General features: G+C 44.3%; 1 long non-coding RNA gene across 1 annotated transcript; it reads left to right on the forward strand.

The window, feature by feature from the left end:
- The first annotated feature begins 14541 nt into the window (after positions 1-14541).
- Positions 14542-17230, forward strand: LOC130380175 (uncharacterized). The gene is made up of 3 exons (XR_008895197.1): positions 14542-14772; positions 16605-16751; positions 16834-17230. It is a non-coding gene; the product is annotated as an uncharacterized LOC130380175 (long non-coding RNA).
- Positions 17231-18065: the final 835 nt, after the last annotated feature.

Raw genomic sequence — 18065 nt, forward strand, 5'->3', positions numbered from 1 at the left:
GATCATTTGGATCAGCTCACCAACAAGAGCCTGCTCTTTTGGCTCCCAAACGACTCTTCATGTTACTACTTATAATTCAGCCAAATGTAGCCCGTTCTGACTCATGATTAGTATGTGTAGGCCAATAATCACCTAAATTATTCAATACATTCTTTATACTGAAGTATTCAAAAGTAAAAAATATTTTTTTCTGTAAATTGCTGTAGCCGATTGTTTTCATTGCATTTACAAAAAAACAAAAAAAACGTCAAAAGGAGAATTCCCAAACCGGCAAGGTACATGTGCTCTCGTGAAGTGCTGTCCCAATCCCATATATACCAATCTAAGGCCATGTGGCCTCACACACTCGTTCACTTAGCACCTGAGATCAATTAAGTCCTTAGTCCTTAGTCCTCAGGGCTCACCTTGGGATTGGGCCATTGAAAGCGGGGAGACAGAGAAGATTCTTTAGCTTGGAGTTGTTTTCATTGACATTACATTAACATTTTTTAATAATGTATTCACCTCTCCTGGAACCGTCACCTTATCGTGGTGGAGAGGTTTGCGTGTCACTGTGAACCTGAGGGCTGTGTTGTCTGGAGCCTTGTGCTCCTGGTAGGGTCTCTCAGAGTGGTCTCAGGTGAGGGGCCAGACTAAGAATGGTTCAAAAACTCCAATGAATAACGAAAAAAGAGGAGATGTGACCCGGCCCGGAGGAAGCCCGGGGCCCCCGTCTGGAGCCAGGCCCAGACGGAGGGCTCGATGGCGAGCGCCTGGTGGCCGGGTTTGCCACGGAGCCCGGTCGGGCACAGCCCGAACAAACTACGTGGCACCCCCCCTCTCTTCATCCCATGGGCCCACCACCTGTGGGAAGACCCGTTGGGGTCGGGTGCGCAGCCACATGGGTGGCAGCGAAGGTCAGGGGTCTGGACGGACCAGACCCGGGCGGCAGAAGCTGGCTCTGGGGACGTGGAACGTCACCTCGCTGTGGGGAATGGAACCGGAGCTTGTGAGGGAGGTGGAGCGCTATCAGTTAGATCTGGTGGGGCTTACCTCCACGCACAGTCTCAGCTCTGGTACCGTACTCCTGGATAAGGGTTGGACTCTATTCTTCTCCAGAGTTGCCGAGGGCGTGGGGATACTCATAAATCCCCGGCTGAGCGCCGCAGTGTTGGAGTTTACCCCGGTAGACGAGAGGGTCGCCTCCCTGCGCCTAAGGGTTGTAGGGGGGAATACTCTGACTGTTGTTTGTGCGTATGCACCAAACAGCAGTTCAGAGTACTCAGCCTTCTTGGAGACCCTGAATGGAGTCCTGTATGGGGCTCCAGTAGGGGACTCCGTAGTTCTGCTGGGAGACTTCAACGCCCACGTGGGCAACGATGGAGACACCTGGAGAGGCGTGGTGGGGAGGAACGGCCTCCCTGATCTAAACCCGAGCGGTCGTTTGTTATTGGACTTCTGTGCTAGTCATGGATTATCCATAACGAACACCATGTTCGAACATAAGGGTGCTCATAAGTGTACCTGGTACCAGAGTACCCTAGGCCGAAGATCGATGATCGATTTCGTGATCGTGTCATCTGATCTGAGGCCGCATATTTTGGACACTCGGGTTAAGAGAGGGGCGGAACTGTCAACCGACCACCATCTGGTGGCGTGTTGGATCAGGGAATGGGGGAAATTTCCGGATAGACCTGGTAAGCCCAAACGAGTAGTGCGGGTGAATTGGGAACGTCTGGAGGAGGCCCCCGTCCTAGGTATCTTCAACTCACACCTCCGGCTGAGTTTTTCTGGCATTCCTGTGGAGGTTGGGGGCATTGAGCCGGAGTGGGCGGTGTTCAAAGCCTCCATTGCTGAAGCTGCGGCGGCTAGCTGTGGCCTCAGGGTCTTAGGCTCCTCAAGGGGCGGTAACCCTCGGACACCATGGTGGACACCGGTGGTCAGGGAAGCCGTCCGATTGAAGAAGGAGGCCTTCCGGGATATGATATCCTGGAGGACTCCTGACTCGGTTGCAGGGTACCGACAGGCTCGAAGGGCTGCAGCTGCTGCCGTGTCGGAGGCTAAGCAGCGGGTGTGGGAGAAGTTCGGAGAAGCCATGGAGAAGGACTTTCGGTCGGCACCAAAGTGTTTCTGGAAGAGCTCCGGCACCTCAGGAGGGGGAAACGGGGAACCATCCAAGCTGTGTACAGTATGGATGGGACTCTGTTGACCTCAACTGAGGAGGTCGTCGGACGTTGGAAGGAACACTTTGAGGAACTCCTGAATCCGAATAACACGCCCTCTATGTTGGAGGCAGAGCTCGAGGTTGATGGTGTTTCGTCGTCAATTTCCCTGGTGGAGGTCACTGAGGTAGTCAAACATCTCCGCAGTGGTAAAGCCCCAGGGATTGATGAGATCCAGCCAGAAATGCTCTGGGTGTTGAGGGGCTGTCATGGTTGACACGCCTATTCAACATTGCGTGGGAGTCGGGTACAGTGCCAAAGGAGTGGCAAACCGGGGTGGTGGTTCCCCTGTTCAAAAAGGGGGACCAGAGAGTGTGTGCCAATTACCGGGGTATCACACTTCTCAGCCTCCCTGGTGAAGTCTACTCCAAGGTGCTGGAAAGGAGGGTTCGGCCGATCGTCGAACCTCAGATTGAAGAGGAACAATGCGGTTTTCGCCCCGGCCGTGGAACTACGGACCAGCTCTTCACTCTCGCAAGGATCCTGGAGGGGACCTGGGAGTATGCCCATCCAGTGTACATGTGTTTTGTGGATCTGGAGAAGGCGTATGACCGGGTCCCCCGGGAGAAACTGTGGGAGTTGCTGCGGGAGTATGGGGTAAGGGGGTCTCTCCTCAGGGCCATCCAATCTCTGTACTCAGGGCCATCCAATCTCTGTACTCTCTGCAGCCAGTCAGTTTCGTTCTCAGTGGGTGTTGGTCTCCGCCAGGGCTGCGCCTTGTCACCAATCTTGTTTGTGATATACATGGACAGGATATCGAGGTGTAGTCGTGGTGGGGAGGGGTTGAAGTTCGGTGGTCTGAGGATCTCGTCACTGCTTTTTGCAGATGATGTGGTCCTCATTGAATCATCGGCCTGTGACCTTCAGCACTCGGCTGGCGGCCGAGTGTGAAGCGGCTGGGATGAGGATCAGCACCGCTAAATCGGAGGCCATGACTCTTAGCAGGAAACCGGTGGATTGCTTACTCCGGGTAGGAAATGAGTCCTTAGCCCAAGTGAAGAAGTTCAAGTACCTCGGGGTCTTGTTCGCGAGTGAGGGTACGATGGAGCGTGAGATTGGCCGGAGAATCGGAGCAGCGGGGGCGGTATTGCGTTCGCTTTACCGCACCGTTGTTACGAAAAGAGAGCTGAGCCGCAAGGCAAAACTCTCGATCTACCGGTCGATCTTCGTTCCTATCCTCACCTATGGTCATGAGGGTTGGGTGATGACCGAAAGGACGAGATCGCGGGTACAAGCGGCCGAGATGAGTTTCCTCAGAAGGGTGGCTGGCGTCTCCCTTAGGGATAGGGTGAGAAGCTCAGCCATCCTTGAAGAGGATTAGAGCTGCTGCTCCTTTACTTAGAAAGGAGTCAGCTGAGGTGGTTCGGGCATCTGGTAAGGATGCCCACTGGGCGCCTCCCTTGGGAGGTGTTTCAGGCACGTCCAGTGGGGAGGAGACCTCGGGGAAGACCCAGGACTAGGTGGAGAGTTTATATCTCAACACTGGCCTCGGGATCCCCCCGTCAGAGCTTGTCAATGTTGCCCGGGAAAGGGAAGTCTGGGGCCCCCTGCTTGAGCTGCTCCCCCCGCGACCCGACCCCGGATAAGCGGATGACCATGACCATGACCAATAATGTATTCATTGAATTATCTAAATTGACTCTCCATCTCAATCTGTTGAATTTCCACACTGACTGCTGTCATCATCACTACTATCTAAGCTGAGCAGTCATGAGGTGTGAGCTGCTGGGGCAAGGGGGGCAGGGTGTGACGCACTGGTCGACACTTTCCGTTCACTACTGTAGTTTCCAGCCGTGACCAATGGAAGAAGGATGCTCTTGTAGGGTGTAATGGAGGTGGCAATATGTAAGGTAGTTTGACCTTTCCATATGAAGATTCAAAGAGTCATCATCAGGTGGGAGACGGATGTACTCTTATTCTTCAGTTTGTGCCTTTTGGAAACTCTGGCCTGCCCGCAGCTCGCATCTGCACTCTCAGCATAAGTGATGGAGAAGACAAATGCCTTCATATCCGCTGTGACTTTCTGACTCTCGCCCACTTGCCCCAGGAGCTCTCTTGCCTCAGAATTGATCTTCACCTTCTCCAACACCATCTTCTTCCCATGCCCATAGAACCCTGAGGTGTGGTCACTGCCAGTGATCACACGGAGAGGTATGATGATATCTGCATTCTCTTCCGAGAGCATAGCACGGCAGTTGATTAACGCATGCTTGCGTTTAATCAGCAGATCACCTCTGACTTGCTGCGAGATGTAAGCTGCTTGGACATACACATCGGTGTCCCTGCAGTCTAGAACAACAGGTCCAGTGTACTTGCTGGCTCTCACCTTTGCATAGGCAGAGAGCAGCATTGTATCTGCTTCCGGATGTCTGAAGACATAGTCCCCATTAGCCACGCCAGTGCTCAGGTTGGTTGACGTTTCTCCCTTGCAGTATATGATGTCCCCATGCACATGACCCGCTTGTCTTTTCATCTTTTCCTTTACAAGTTTCTGTAGTCTGACCCTATTTGTGGAATCAACCATGAGTTGGTTGAACTCAGCAGCACCTGGGAACCAAGTCTTCTGGCTTGAGAAAAACATTTGGGCCTTTTGGATGTTTTGCTGCACGACGATCATGCTCATCATCCTTGATGCTGAATGGATGGTCATATACAGTGTTGTGCCTGAACGCGTTCATTGAACGATAGTTCATGAACTCGTTCATATTTTCAGCGAACGTGAACTGAACATACTGTATTACTACCTGATGAACGTTACTGTGAACTCGTTCATTCTGGGGTCTGTGAACAGCATGCTCACTCGGTTTAACTTCGTTCAATTGGGGGGTTATTTGTTTATCAACACGGCGGATGCGCGTGCAGAATGAGAACATTTGTATGACCGGTTGCCATGGTTATCTCCTTGTGGTTAATTTGCAGTTTCAGATTCAGATTCAGACTTTATTGTCATTGTGCAAACTTGTACAACGAAATTGGGGAGGTGCTCACTACCCATAGTGCAAAATAAAGCAGTGCAAAAAGCAAAATACAAACACAAACAACAGCAATAGGCACAATAAATATAAATATCATCTCATCGTCATCCGCTTATCCGGGGTCGGGTCGCGGGGGGAGCAGCTCAAGCAGGGGGCCAAAGACTTCCCTTTCCCGGGCCACATTGACCAGCTCTGACGGGGGGATCCCGAGGCGTTCCCAGGCCAGTGTTGAGATATAATCTCTCCACCTAGTCCTGGGTCTTCCCCGAGGTCTCCTCCCCACTGGACGTGCCTGAAACACATCCCAAGCAGGGCTCCAAAGTGCGCCTAATTTGGGCGCACATGCGCCTAGAATTCGGGGTAGTGCGACCAAATATTGTATCTGGTATAATTATTATTATTTATTTTTTTACAGAGCAGTCTATTCATAATATTGTAATAACCACGGAAGAGGCAGTGAATGAAGTATTGATCATTGATCAAATCATCCTAGCTCAGACTGAAGCTGAATGTTAGCTTCCACACATGTGTTTAAAAAATAACAAACTTCTCTTTGTTTATTTATTTATCGAGCGGTCACATCGTGCCATGAAGTGATTTCAGTCCACCGTTGCAACCTATTAAAGCTATTGCCAAGTTATATGTAGACCTGCATGATTTTATGCAAATGTACATACCTAAATGTCAGAGGTAGTAGCAAAGATGTGTATTTTTTAACTTTCAAGTTTCTTGTAGCTCTAACTGAAAATCACAATTGCGTTTCTAGTAGTGTTGTAAGTCACGATACTGGATTTTCTAACTTCGACACTATACCTGGAAAAATATCGATATTCTATACCATTTTCGATATCAGGGGAATATTTTTTTTCAGGAAAGAACATACCCAAAGTAAATAGAGTATATCTCCACAACTGCAAGGGCAATAATTAGAGCCCGACCGATATAGAATTTTTAAGGCCGATACCGATACGAATATTTTGTGATTTAAAAAAACGATATGCCGATATATCGGCCGATATATATATATTAAAAAAAAATCCAGAAACGCGCAACAAAACAAACACATTTCCCTAACATTAGTTATTTGTAGTTATCCTTTAAATCCTTTTCACTCTCAGCTAACACGTAACAACAGCAAAACTGGACAAGGTAGTCATGAATTAAGTCATGCTTATCGACTTTAGAGAATTGATGGGGATGTTCTTTTAATTGTTACTCAAGCAATGTATGTCTCGTGACAGTTGCCAACTTACCATGAACACACTTGCACACATGAACAACACCGATGATCTCCGTCGATCTCCGTCATTCACTCTGCCTAACTCTGGCTGAATCAGCGGGTTTGGGCGTTTCTTTCATCATTTTTTATTTTTTTTTATTTTTTTTTTATATTCATTTATCGGCCATTATAAATGCCGATACTGAATAGTTTGAAAAATGCCTAATATCGGCCGATAATATCGGCCTGCCGATATATCGGTCGGGCTCTAGCGATAATGTCATCTTTGTGCAAAAAGAAAGATTGTTGTGCAAGTGAAATATTCAATGGGAATAATACTTTGTTAAGGTGAATAAAGCCATTGAACACAGCATAAGTGGAAGATAACATTTCCACCTGAAATAATTATCAGTTGGTCGTTATCAGTTGGGAGCGCTGTCTTACAAATAAAGGTAGATATCTTACAATTTTGAAACCTGACACCTCTATTTAAAGTTCAGGGGAAATATAATCGAATGCACCAAGCCAAACACTCACAAATAAATATATGGCCACTAGCTTGCGCTGAAGAATATGTTTTCTGATTGAAGGCAATTTACCTTGATTTCCTAAGAAACCTTGTCTTATTCATTGATTGAAAACACCATGTTTAGTTTCAAAATTGGGCCCAGACACTGGATAATCTGTTTATGTTGGTTTTATTCGATCAGAATCAACTTTGTTGACAAAAATCACAAAGGTAATACCTCATTTTTGGTTGTTAAAAGAAAAGGGGACGTTTCTTCTTAAGTTGTTATTTGAGAGTTTTAGTCACAGAATGATATGGTTTGGACTGTTGGAATAAGTGGAGGCTAAGCTTTCATGTAATATACCGTATTTTCCGCGCTATAAGGCGCACTGGATATTCCCAATACGCTCACGATCTGCAGCAAGCCAGTCACAGTTGATTGGCGCGGCGCTGTACAGCGAACGTAAACAAACAACTAAGCTAAGGTTAGCAGTTCGCTAAGTATTACTTTTCCTCCCGAGATCCCGCTAATGTTGTGTTATAAAGCAAAGGGAAACAAGATATCTATTCTTCCTCCACCTCTCTCGCTTCTCTCCTTCGTGTCGCTAACACTTATAGTTTGCCTCCCTCGCTCTGGTAACGTCACGTACGTGAAAAAACAACAACGAAGCTCCGAATACTGATTTAAGCTTTGAATACTAATTTTCCGAGTGGCTGTTGGCTGTAAAAAAAATCCATAGATTAGCCGCAACATTATATAAGCCGCAGAATCGAAAAATGGGAAAAAAGGCGCAGTTTATAGTCTGAAAATTACAGTAGTTTGTGAGGGTCCAATTTCCATTTCCCAGTAATCCGTCTGGTCCTGCTGCTTTGTGTGGGTTTACGGCCTTCAGGACTCTTCTCACCTGATGTTCCTGCAGCTAAAGCTGGTGAGTGCTCAGGGGTTGGGAGGACAGAGGAGGAGGAGGAGGAGGAGCAGGAGCAAGGTGGGGTTTTTGAACTTCAAAGCGGGTGAAAAAGTTCTTCAGCTCTTCCACCAGCGAAGTGTCAGCAGTTACTGCATCCGATTGGGTGCCCTTGTAGTTCGTCAGGTGTTGTAGACCCTGCCACACTTTTCTCGGGTTGTTGTCAGCCCGATGGTTCTCCACCTTCCTCTTGTAGTCCCCTTTGGCTGCTTTGATCCCTCTCCTCAGGTTTGCTCTTGCCATCCTGTACTGGTCCCTGTCGCCAGCCTTGAAGGCTGAGTCTCGGGCTTTCAGCAGTGTCCTTACCTCAGCTGTCATCCATGGTTTCCGACTCTGATTTGTTTTTTCACTGTAACATTGTCAGTGCAGGTCTTAATATAAAACAAAACAGACTCAGTGCGGTCATTTAGCTCCAGTTGATCAAAAACAGCCCATTCGGTGGCTGAGTGCTCCCTCGGGCAAGATTTTTACAATTCTTTTGGCCGGTTTTATTCTTCTCCTGAGGGGTATGTAAGCTGGGACACTGAGTAGCAAAATATAAGCCGACCTGCCCAGGTGGGGGAGGGGTATTGTCATATATGCTTTCTTAAGATTTGAGTAAAGCCGATCTAATGTGTTTTTACTTCTGGTGGGACCCTGGACATACTGCACAAACTTGGGAAGCACACTCTTTAGACAGGCCTGATTAAAATCCCCAGCAACAATAAAAGCTCCCTCAGGACGAGCCTTCTGTTGTCTGCTTATCACTTCGCGGAGTTTGTAGACAGCCGTGCATTGGCATCCGGGGGGACATATACAGCAGTAACTAGTACCACTGTTAGTTATTTTGGAAGATAAAATGGTCTGCACAGAACAGTCATTGTCTCCAGTTCGGGAGAGCAGTGGGTGTTTATAACTCTACTGTCCATACACCAGCCTTGATGAATGTAAATACACAAACCTCCTCCCCTCTTCTTAAGAGAGCTGATTTTTTCCTAGCTCCTCCCCCAGTGGCAGCGGACATCGGAGAAGCCTTGTTGCTCTGCATCGCCCGGTTTTCATAGATTATGAAATCAACCCGGTATCACGCGATATCGTGCTCATGCCCACAAACTTTAGTCTATTGAATCGTGTCCCAGAGCAAGATTGTCCGACTTTTTCCGTGCTACACAGAACGAGATGTAAACAATGCATTTTGAATGGGAGTGTTTTTCAGACGAAAGAGAGAGAGAGAGAGAGAGAGAGAGTGTGCGCAGACAGTACAGTGCACCCTCTAGTTATATAGATGTCAATATTTCAGATTTTTTAAGAAGACCTCAAAAACTGAAACGAACGTGCTCCACAGAACGCGCGTTTCTCAGACAAATAAAGTGCTCCACAAAAAGAAACGAGAGAGAGAGCGAGAGAGAGAGAGAGACTTCAGAAGGGGTGTGCACAGATAGTAAAGTGCACCCTCTAATTATCCATATTTCAATATTTCCATTTTTGCATTTTTGAAGCAGACCTCCTCAAAAACTGAAAATAAATAACTAAATAAAAATAACCATGGTCCACAGAACAAAATGTATTCCAATGCATTCTGAATGGGAGCTTTTCTCCGATGTTAACCCTATATATATATATATATATATTACAGTGTTTCCCACAGACCAAGGACCAATGTGTGGTGCGGGGGTGGGTGGGGGGGGTTGGGGCGGGCGGGCGGCGCGGCACGGGGACGCGGCGGCGTCAGCGCACGGGTTTAGTTTTTACCAGAACTTTTGATTCTGTGACATTCAAGGAATGAATTGCAACAGACAACTAAAGCTGGAGGTTTTTATTTCAAGTACAAATTATCTAAAGACCTACCTGAACCAATATTTAACTTTTTTAGGAAAAATAAAATAAATAGTAACAATATACTACTAGGTACAACAAGGCAACTAACTAAAATAATGAATGCAATGCACATATTGTCAGGGAGGGCAGCCGACTGAGGTCTAAGGACTTGGAAGGCTCCTAGGATGTCCAGCTCCTGGAACCTCCTTTTCAGTTCTGTCTCCAGGCCAGTAATGTAGGGTTGGATGACCTACAATGAACAGATCAGCACATTTTCTCTACCAGGAACAGAAGGATCGAAATTACTTTCCCTACTCTTATTTTTTTAAAGTTAAAATCTACACTAATCTGTTTCCACCTCACCTGTTGTGTCAGCAACATTTTGTCTGCTGTCCTCCTGGCCTATATTAATCAGTATCTCTCCTGAACAGCCCGGCCCCTGAGAAGCACTGGGTTGTTCAGCACTGTTTGATGCCTAGGAACATTCGAAATAAATGTATTATATATTTAATAAACATTTACTAGCCACAGCCATTTGACTGTTCAACTTGATTTCAGACTAAGCTAACTACCTCCTCAAGCTGCTCTGCGTCGTCTTGTTACGTATTTTAAGAACCTAAAGCAACCCACACATAGACCTTATGAAGCAGGACCAAACATATAAGCCGTAAATACTATACATAGCCACAAGGGGAACAGGACCTTACTGAAGGCTGCAATAAATACTTTAGCCACAGAAGGCAGCACCACAGAGGAAGCCAAGGGTAATACGTCACACCGGCTCCTCCCACTCCTTCCGGGTCCCAGCGGACCAGATGATAACACTGAACACGGGGCAGAGGGAGCCAGAATTCTTCCGGCAGCTATTTGGACAGGGTTAGGTATATTGATCAGATAGGAGAACGCTCGCACGTGCTTAGATACATCTACAATCTCTCCTTGCTTCGTAGTCTCCGTCGTTTACCATACCGAAAATACGAGATATAACTCTCTTAAAAGCTATTCCTTTGGATTTGATCACTTTCCTTGAAGAACTCAGCAGTCTGGACGAGGCCTTTTTTGGTGCAGAAAAAACTTTTCAATACTCATCTGGATTAAAGCAACAAACATTCAGAGTCAGAATAAAATAATATTAAGAATAGAATGTAATAAATGTTTTCTATTCTTTTTGATATGGGCACCGTATAGGCCTATCTAAACTATAACCGTATTTCATCTTAATCGCAGTGTTCGCTGCGTTACCAACGATGTTGTCTATGATGACGGGTGCGGGATGTTCAATATCAATAACGTTGAGTTCATAAAGCTAATGTTAACTTTACTGAGTTAACAAAAAATTTGGGCTAGTGTGTTAGACCACAGTATATCATACTAACCTTTGGTAAACTGCAAATGTCGCAGACCGTCTTCTCTGTGCCAAATATATTTTTCCATTGACCTCAAGCATTGCGCGTGGACAGGAGGAGCGGGCGAATCAGCCGTAAGTGACTGTGCATGTAACTCTGCGTTTACATGCGGACACATCTGATCCGCATAGATGTGGAAGCACAGCATCATATATATACGCCTCAATCGGTTCGGAATAGAATTCTATGCGGAATAGAAGAGGTGCTGTAGTCCGCTATAAACACTAATTCCGATTAGTTTGGGGTTTAACTTAATAATAATAATAATAAATATAAAAAATAAATATAGCGCTTAATATGGTACTCTAAGACGCTTTAGAGCTTAGAGCAGCTGCAGTAGTTCGCAATTGGTCCACTCCGTCTGTACTTTAATGCACACCGAACTTTACCGCTGTCAAGGAAATTGGATTTATTGCCTGATTCACGTCTTTGTTATTATCACTCCATAGTAGTTACAGTCGTCCGGTAACTTATCAACCCCAGCGTGTCTGGTTGCTAAGCGACGGGTGACATCAGTGGGTTCATGTGTTAGCGTATCGTCGCTCTCGCTCAGTGTGTGTGTGTGTGTGTACGAGAATGACAGGGAGAACGAGTGCTATGCGGAGATGAATGGACGGAACGATTTTTAGATTTCCAAATCGCGTTATAAAAAATAAATAATAATAATAATATTTATTAATAAAAAAAAAAAAGACAAAATCAATTTGTGGCGCTCGATGTTGATTCTGTGGCGCCGCGCCACACAACGGTCTATGTATGGGAAACACTGATATAGATTAGTGGTGGGCATAGATTATTATTTTTTTGACAGCGGTCAATTATACTGGGCTATGGTGATATATCAAATATAATTCACCGCCGGAAGTTGTGAAGTGCCCATGCAAGTGAACGGAGCAGTCTACAGCATTGAGAAGAGCCGTGTAATAATCCATAATAATGTAAGGTTTAGAAGTTAAATATTTGAAAGTTGTAGAATAAATTAATATAATTTATATTGGAGTTAATTTGCTAGAAATGTACTTACAATTTTTAGTCAGTTAATAATTTACATATTTTTGTTACACAATTATTACATATTTACATGTTTACATATTTAACACAGTCAGGATATTCTGTTGAATCTGCCTCTCTGATTCCCTCACGTTTACCTCAGTCTAAATTCTAGCTTCTGATTGGTTAGTTCAAGTCACGTGATGGGTCCGAACAAGGAAGTGTTTGAAAATAGATTAACGGCGATATTTTTTTTATCGCGCGATAAAGGTTTCGCGTTAACGCAGCCGTTAACGGCCCACCACTAATATATATATAAATATATATATATATATTCATTATATAGGAGAGGCCCTCTTAAGCCCATCAGTTACTTGGCTCCACAGTGCATCAGTGTCCCTCTTTATGGCTCCCTCTCTCTCTTTTCCACTGTGTTTCGAGAATTCATATCGATATAACGAGAAAGGATGTAATGATAACTGCAAGCAGTGGCGGTTTTGGGTATGGGCGAACCAGGCAACCGCCTGGGGCGGCATATTTGTGGGGGGCGCCAAGTCACATGGGGGGCGCCACGAGCAGTAAAAAAGAAATCGCGCTGCGTAGCGGTTATCAATGAAGTACTACATAACATTTGGCGCCCCCTCTGGCTGCAGGCGCACACCTGCTCGTTGAGAAGGTGCCGTGCGCAGACGGAATGAAACCCCCACTGAAGCCCGTAGGTTCACGATACCTATCCCCCCCCCCTCCGCTTGAAGATAGTCTTGCCCGGGGCGTAACTGGACGTAGAACCGCCACTGACTGCAAGAAAATAAAGGCACGCTCTATATAGATCTTGTTATAACGATAATTGAATAAAAGCTACATGGTCTACTTATAATATTGTAACTAAATAATTGTATATTTATATATGATATATAATCTGTATTTTAACATTGAATTAATTCAATACTAAACCAATGCATTTCAATCGGGTGATTCTTTTCGACTTGGGGTCGGTTGCATCAACTGGTCTTAACTAAGCCTGGTCGTAACTGTTAAGTAGGCGTAGATCTTAGTAAAGACCTGGCTTTAGAATGGAACTAACACCGGTTGCACCAACGGGCATAAGCCTGGTCTTAACTACGCCCGGTCTTAGCCATGCGCGGCCATTTGAATGTTCCATGGAATGCGCATATCACCGCGTTGCTAGGATACCTCGTGCTGACAGCTATTAACTATTTTACTTGACATGCTGTTGGACACCGAAATAAAAATTCATTTTTTCATTCATTGTCATTCATCAATTGTGTTGCATAGCAATAAAACACTGCAAACAAATCTAATTAAAATATGTATTTCTGTTGTCTGGTTTACAACGAGCAGCCATTTAGACGGGAATGGTTGTTTTTTTTGCAATGCATTGAACATCATCAAATGGTCAGCAATATCTTCAATTGCTCTGGCTTGACGCATGTCTTCCTCGGGGACTGCCGTTTGCTGTTGGTGTCTGGGAAAGGGACTCTCTTGAAGATGCAGACATTGTGCAGAACTGTGCACACATACTGTGCAGACCCGTTCTGGGTGCATCCGCATCTCCCCATGAAGGCAGTGAGACCCCTAAATGGTTGCGCTGGATGGATTGGATGTAATTGCTATAAAAACAGCCTGGAATTTTGACTCTACGAGGCAGGGTTATTTGAAACAATCAATTAAATATGTGTGAGAGGTCATTCCTCCTCCTGAGTGTGCTTCCTATCTATGTCTAGTGTACACCCCTACTGTACACAAGCCCCCCCCCCCCTCCCCATATGGATTTGGAGAATTGTTGCCACGTCCCAGTGGTGGTGGTATCATATATATGAAAGAGGGCATTCAATTATACTACAATGATCAATTAGGAGGCCGATTGATCATGAGACTTGGTTGTGCTAGCACAGATTGCTACAAGATCAATGCGCTGTAGCATAAAAGTCCATTCTTCTGTAATGTATGTCTACAGTTTATGTTGTTAGGGGCAATGATCATGACAAGTGGCATATTTAAGGGAGTAAGGAATAGAGTACAAGATTAATAGTCCTTGAATATTTCAAAGATGCGATATGGGATATATTGTGTGTGTGTGTGTCTGTGTGTGTGTGTGTGTGTGTGTGTGTGTGTGTGTGTGTGTGTGTGTGTGTGTGTGTGTGTGTGTGTGTGTGTGTGTGTGTGTGTGAAATTGGGAGTGGGAATAACACAATCACAAAATAATGTATTTGTTGACAGTATATAGTGTAAGTTTGCAGTTGTATGTGTATTTATTATGAAATCAACTACAACTACGTTCTGCAGCTAAATATGTCCGGCTCATCCCAGAGGGCCGCAGCCTCCTGGGAGAATGGATGTGAAAAAGGAAATGGATGATGAACGCTGTGGGGATCCGGACGAAAAGATACCGCATGACATGGGATGAAGGCCCTTTCCCATTCCTTTGCTCTAAAGAAAATCTCAGCCCTAGCCCTCGCTGTTGCGCGTGCACGCACCGTGGAGCAATGTCCCAATACCTCTTTAATGTAGCTTTAAGGGGTAAGGGGGAGGGCTAACATCCCCTCAAAATTGAGATTTTCGATGGGCACCCTCAAAGCGCTTCAGTTCTGACTTGCTCCCACAATACCTTGCGAGAAAACGGAAAATCAAGAAATATCCTAGACAAGATGGAGGACGAAAAGATGCGACAGGATTGGAAAAACACAAATGTAAGTATTTTCTCTGTAATTAACTAGTAATTATTTTATTAATTATACTCTGCAGCCCGGCCGCAGGCTTCGAAGCCCGGCAGCGGACTCTCGGAAGTCCCCGGCCGACTTTCGCGGAAGATCGCGGAAGTCCCCGGCCGACTTTCTTAGGCCGCCCGACCCCGGTTCTCGGCCGGGATGCATGCCCGTTCACGGGCTCTGCAGCCCGGCTGTCGACCGGGCTGCAGACCGGGCTGCAGACCGGGATGCATACGACCGGGCTGGATATCATGTTGTATGATATCCAGATCTTCCATGTTCTAGTGACTCCAGGTTAAAAATAAACTTTACTATACTAATATATTATATTAGATTAGATTAGATTAGATTAGATTAGGCTTTATTGATCCTTTTGGGATGACTCCCTCAAGGAAATTGATTGTCCAGTAGCTTACAGAAAGAAACACAACACAATATTCAATTATATACAATATAAGATAAACAATACACTCTAAGATAACAATAAAAAGTAAAATAAAAAGTAAACAGTAAACAATAATTATAATATAAGATAAGATAAACAATGAACTCTTAACTAACTAACTATAAAAAGTAAACAAAAAACAGTAAACAGTAAACAATAAACTCTTAGCTAATATAGAAAGTAATATTAGTAACATTATTAGTTATTAATTATTAATATTCTATAAGTAATATTATATATACTAATATATATATTATATTAGTAATATTCTATAAGTATTATTATACTAATATATTATATTAGTAACATTCTATAAGTAATATTATATATAGCCTACTAATATATTATATTATATTAGTAATATTACATGGTTAATCAATGTAATTTTTGGCAGTACTATATTTTGTACATAGCTATTATATATTGTACGTGGCCGTGGCTGTTTTAGCACCTAACCGTGCTCAAATCTGCCAGTGTGAGTGTGGCCAGTCTCGCCAGGCTGTGCCAATTACAAAATATAAATACCATTTCAGGTTAAACATCTTTACAATGGGTCTTGCTCGTTGCCCGAGACAATGGCAGCCAGTCTGTCTCTTGTAACATTACCAGGGGTCTGGTTATCTGCTAGGGGGCACAGGGAGGCCATGATGACGTCACAGGGTAGGGTTGTCCCATTTGGTAGGGGATCGGTTAGGGTAGCAATGAGGGGTAGCAATGAGCATGAGCAATGAGGGTTAGGGTTGAGATGTAGGGTTGAGACAGTGAGCAAAGAAACGGGATTGGGCCGAAGGCTATTCTTAACAAGAACATAATAATCATTAGCCTGCAGCATTTATCTTTTAACTGTAAGCTAACTATTTTCTTACAATGAAATTGTTTTGCACAAAATATAATTTTTCTCAGATCTATTGTTTTAAATACTCTCTGCATTACTGCTGTTATGTTATTTTAATAATGTTATTTCATTCAGAAGTCATATTCTGTTTCTTCGGTCGCATTATGTTAGTATAGTAGATTTTATTTGGACATGGACATGACAATGTCATTGGACGAACCAGATGCATTGTTTACAGTGTATTAGCATAAATGCTAGTTTACAACACCTGTCCACAGGAGGCTTTTTGAAAAGCCTCCACAGGAGGCTTTTTTCTTTTTTTTTTCTTCCGTAGGCCAAAGAGCTGCTCGGACATCCATTTTCTTATAAGTTTGATGGTAAATGTACGTAAATGGCCACCCCAGAAGATTTTCTTGATGGTAGATGTTTCAAGTTAACAAGAGGTTACTGCTTAAAAACGCCATGGTAGTTAAACGTCTGTGCATGGTTTACAACAAACGTAGTGTCACGGTTGCTCTATGATTTGCTCCCCAGGCATTGGTTCTTAGACAGGTGCGGGGCGTGGCGAGCGGAGCGGGGCACAGCAACGTAGCCCACCTGGACATCTGGATCAACTAATTACACACCTTCTTAAGCCTGGCGGGGACTTCTCGTCGGCGCCAGATTATTCCGTCTCATTCGGTATTTTGGCACGTGTGTACATTGACCTTCGATTCCCTAACCTAATTCTGTGATTCCTAAACGTCGTGTTATCCTTCGCCAGTTCCTCGCCAGTGGATTACCCCCGGACTGCAAAACTCTCCGGTGCCTCCGCCAGCTACGCCCACCCGCTCCTGTCTTCGCCTTGCCCGCTGGTTATCTTTTGAGTTCTCCTTTACTGACAATAAACCGTGGATTGTCCGTACTGTCTCTGTCGCTGCATCCTGGGTCCTAACCAATCTTTTCGCCAACCGTAACACGTAGGGTCTTTCATGATTACACCACACTTACTTATGGATATTAGCTATTAGGCTATCACCCGTAGTGTTAAAGAAGGGTTACGAGTTTGTTAGTCGTGTACAGACTAATGTTTGGGTTCATTGTTGTTTTTTATTTGTTTTTTGTATTATTTTTGTGCATTATATGTTGGTGTCATAAATGTTTTTATTATCAGTCTCTTTTGTAACGATGATTTGTATATATATATATTTTTTGTCACAAAGTATCCATCCCATCAGAGGGGCATGAAGGGTGGTAAGATGGCTTTTGGGAACAATATGTTTGACCCAAGGCTTCAACACCCATTCAGCATGGTAGTATCAGTACAATCAAACTGTGGCAAAACCTACTTTGTCAAAACAGACAATCGTGATGATCGTCTATTTTCAGAAAAGAGTGACAATATATTATATATATATATAATCATTCTGGCCACTTATATATGACGATTGGATAAAATGAGGTGCATTAACGTTGTGGAAGGGATCCCTAAATCTCTGGGGCGATGATTCAATCTTACCTCCCAACACTAGGATTCTTCTCATTATTGATGACTTGATGAATGACGCTTATTAATTTAGAGGTTCAGTATTTTTTTTTACCATATATGTACACCATCGTAACCTCAGTTTTATGTATCTGGTACAGAATTTAATTATGCAAGCTAAAACCAGCCGAACAATAAGCTTAAATACAAATTACATGGTTTTGTTTACGTAAATACTTGCCAGTTCATGGTTCAGGAGATGCACCTTTGAGCTATTTCAGTAAACTAGTTGATCGTTGGTTGATCTAACACTTCACACATTTCCATTCTTTAGAGTCAAGATTCACCTGGTATCAATTTACCAATTCAGGACAAATTTAGAAAAAAAGTCAAATGGGAATGTATAGAAATATGCTTGACATATTATGACAACTTGTGCAACCATTTTGCATGTAAAGACTTATGCAATGAACTAAATGCCAAAATGTTGTTGGGGTGAGACTATTCAATAGAGACCCATTCCAATACAT

This window comes from Gadus chalcogrammus, chromosome 3 (assembly GCF_026213295.1).
Source record: "Gadus chalcogrammus isolate NIFS_2021 chromosome 3, NIFS_Gcha_1.0, whole genome shotgun sequence".
Classification (NCBI taxonomy): domain Eukaryota; kingdom Metazoa; phylum Chordata; class Actinopteri; order Gadiformes; family Gadidae; genus Gadus; species Gadus chalcogrammus.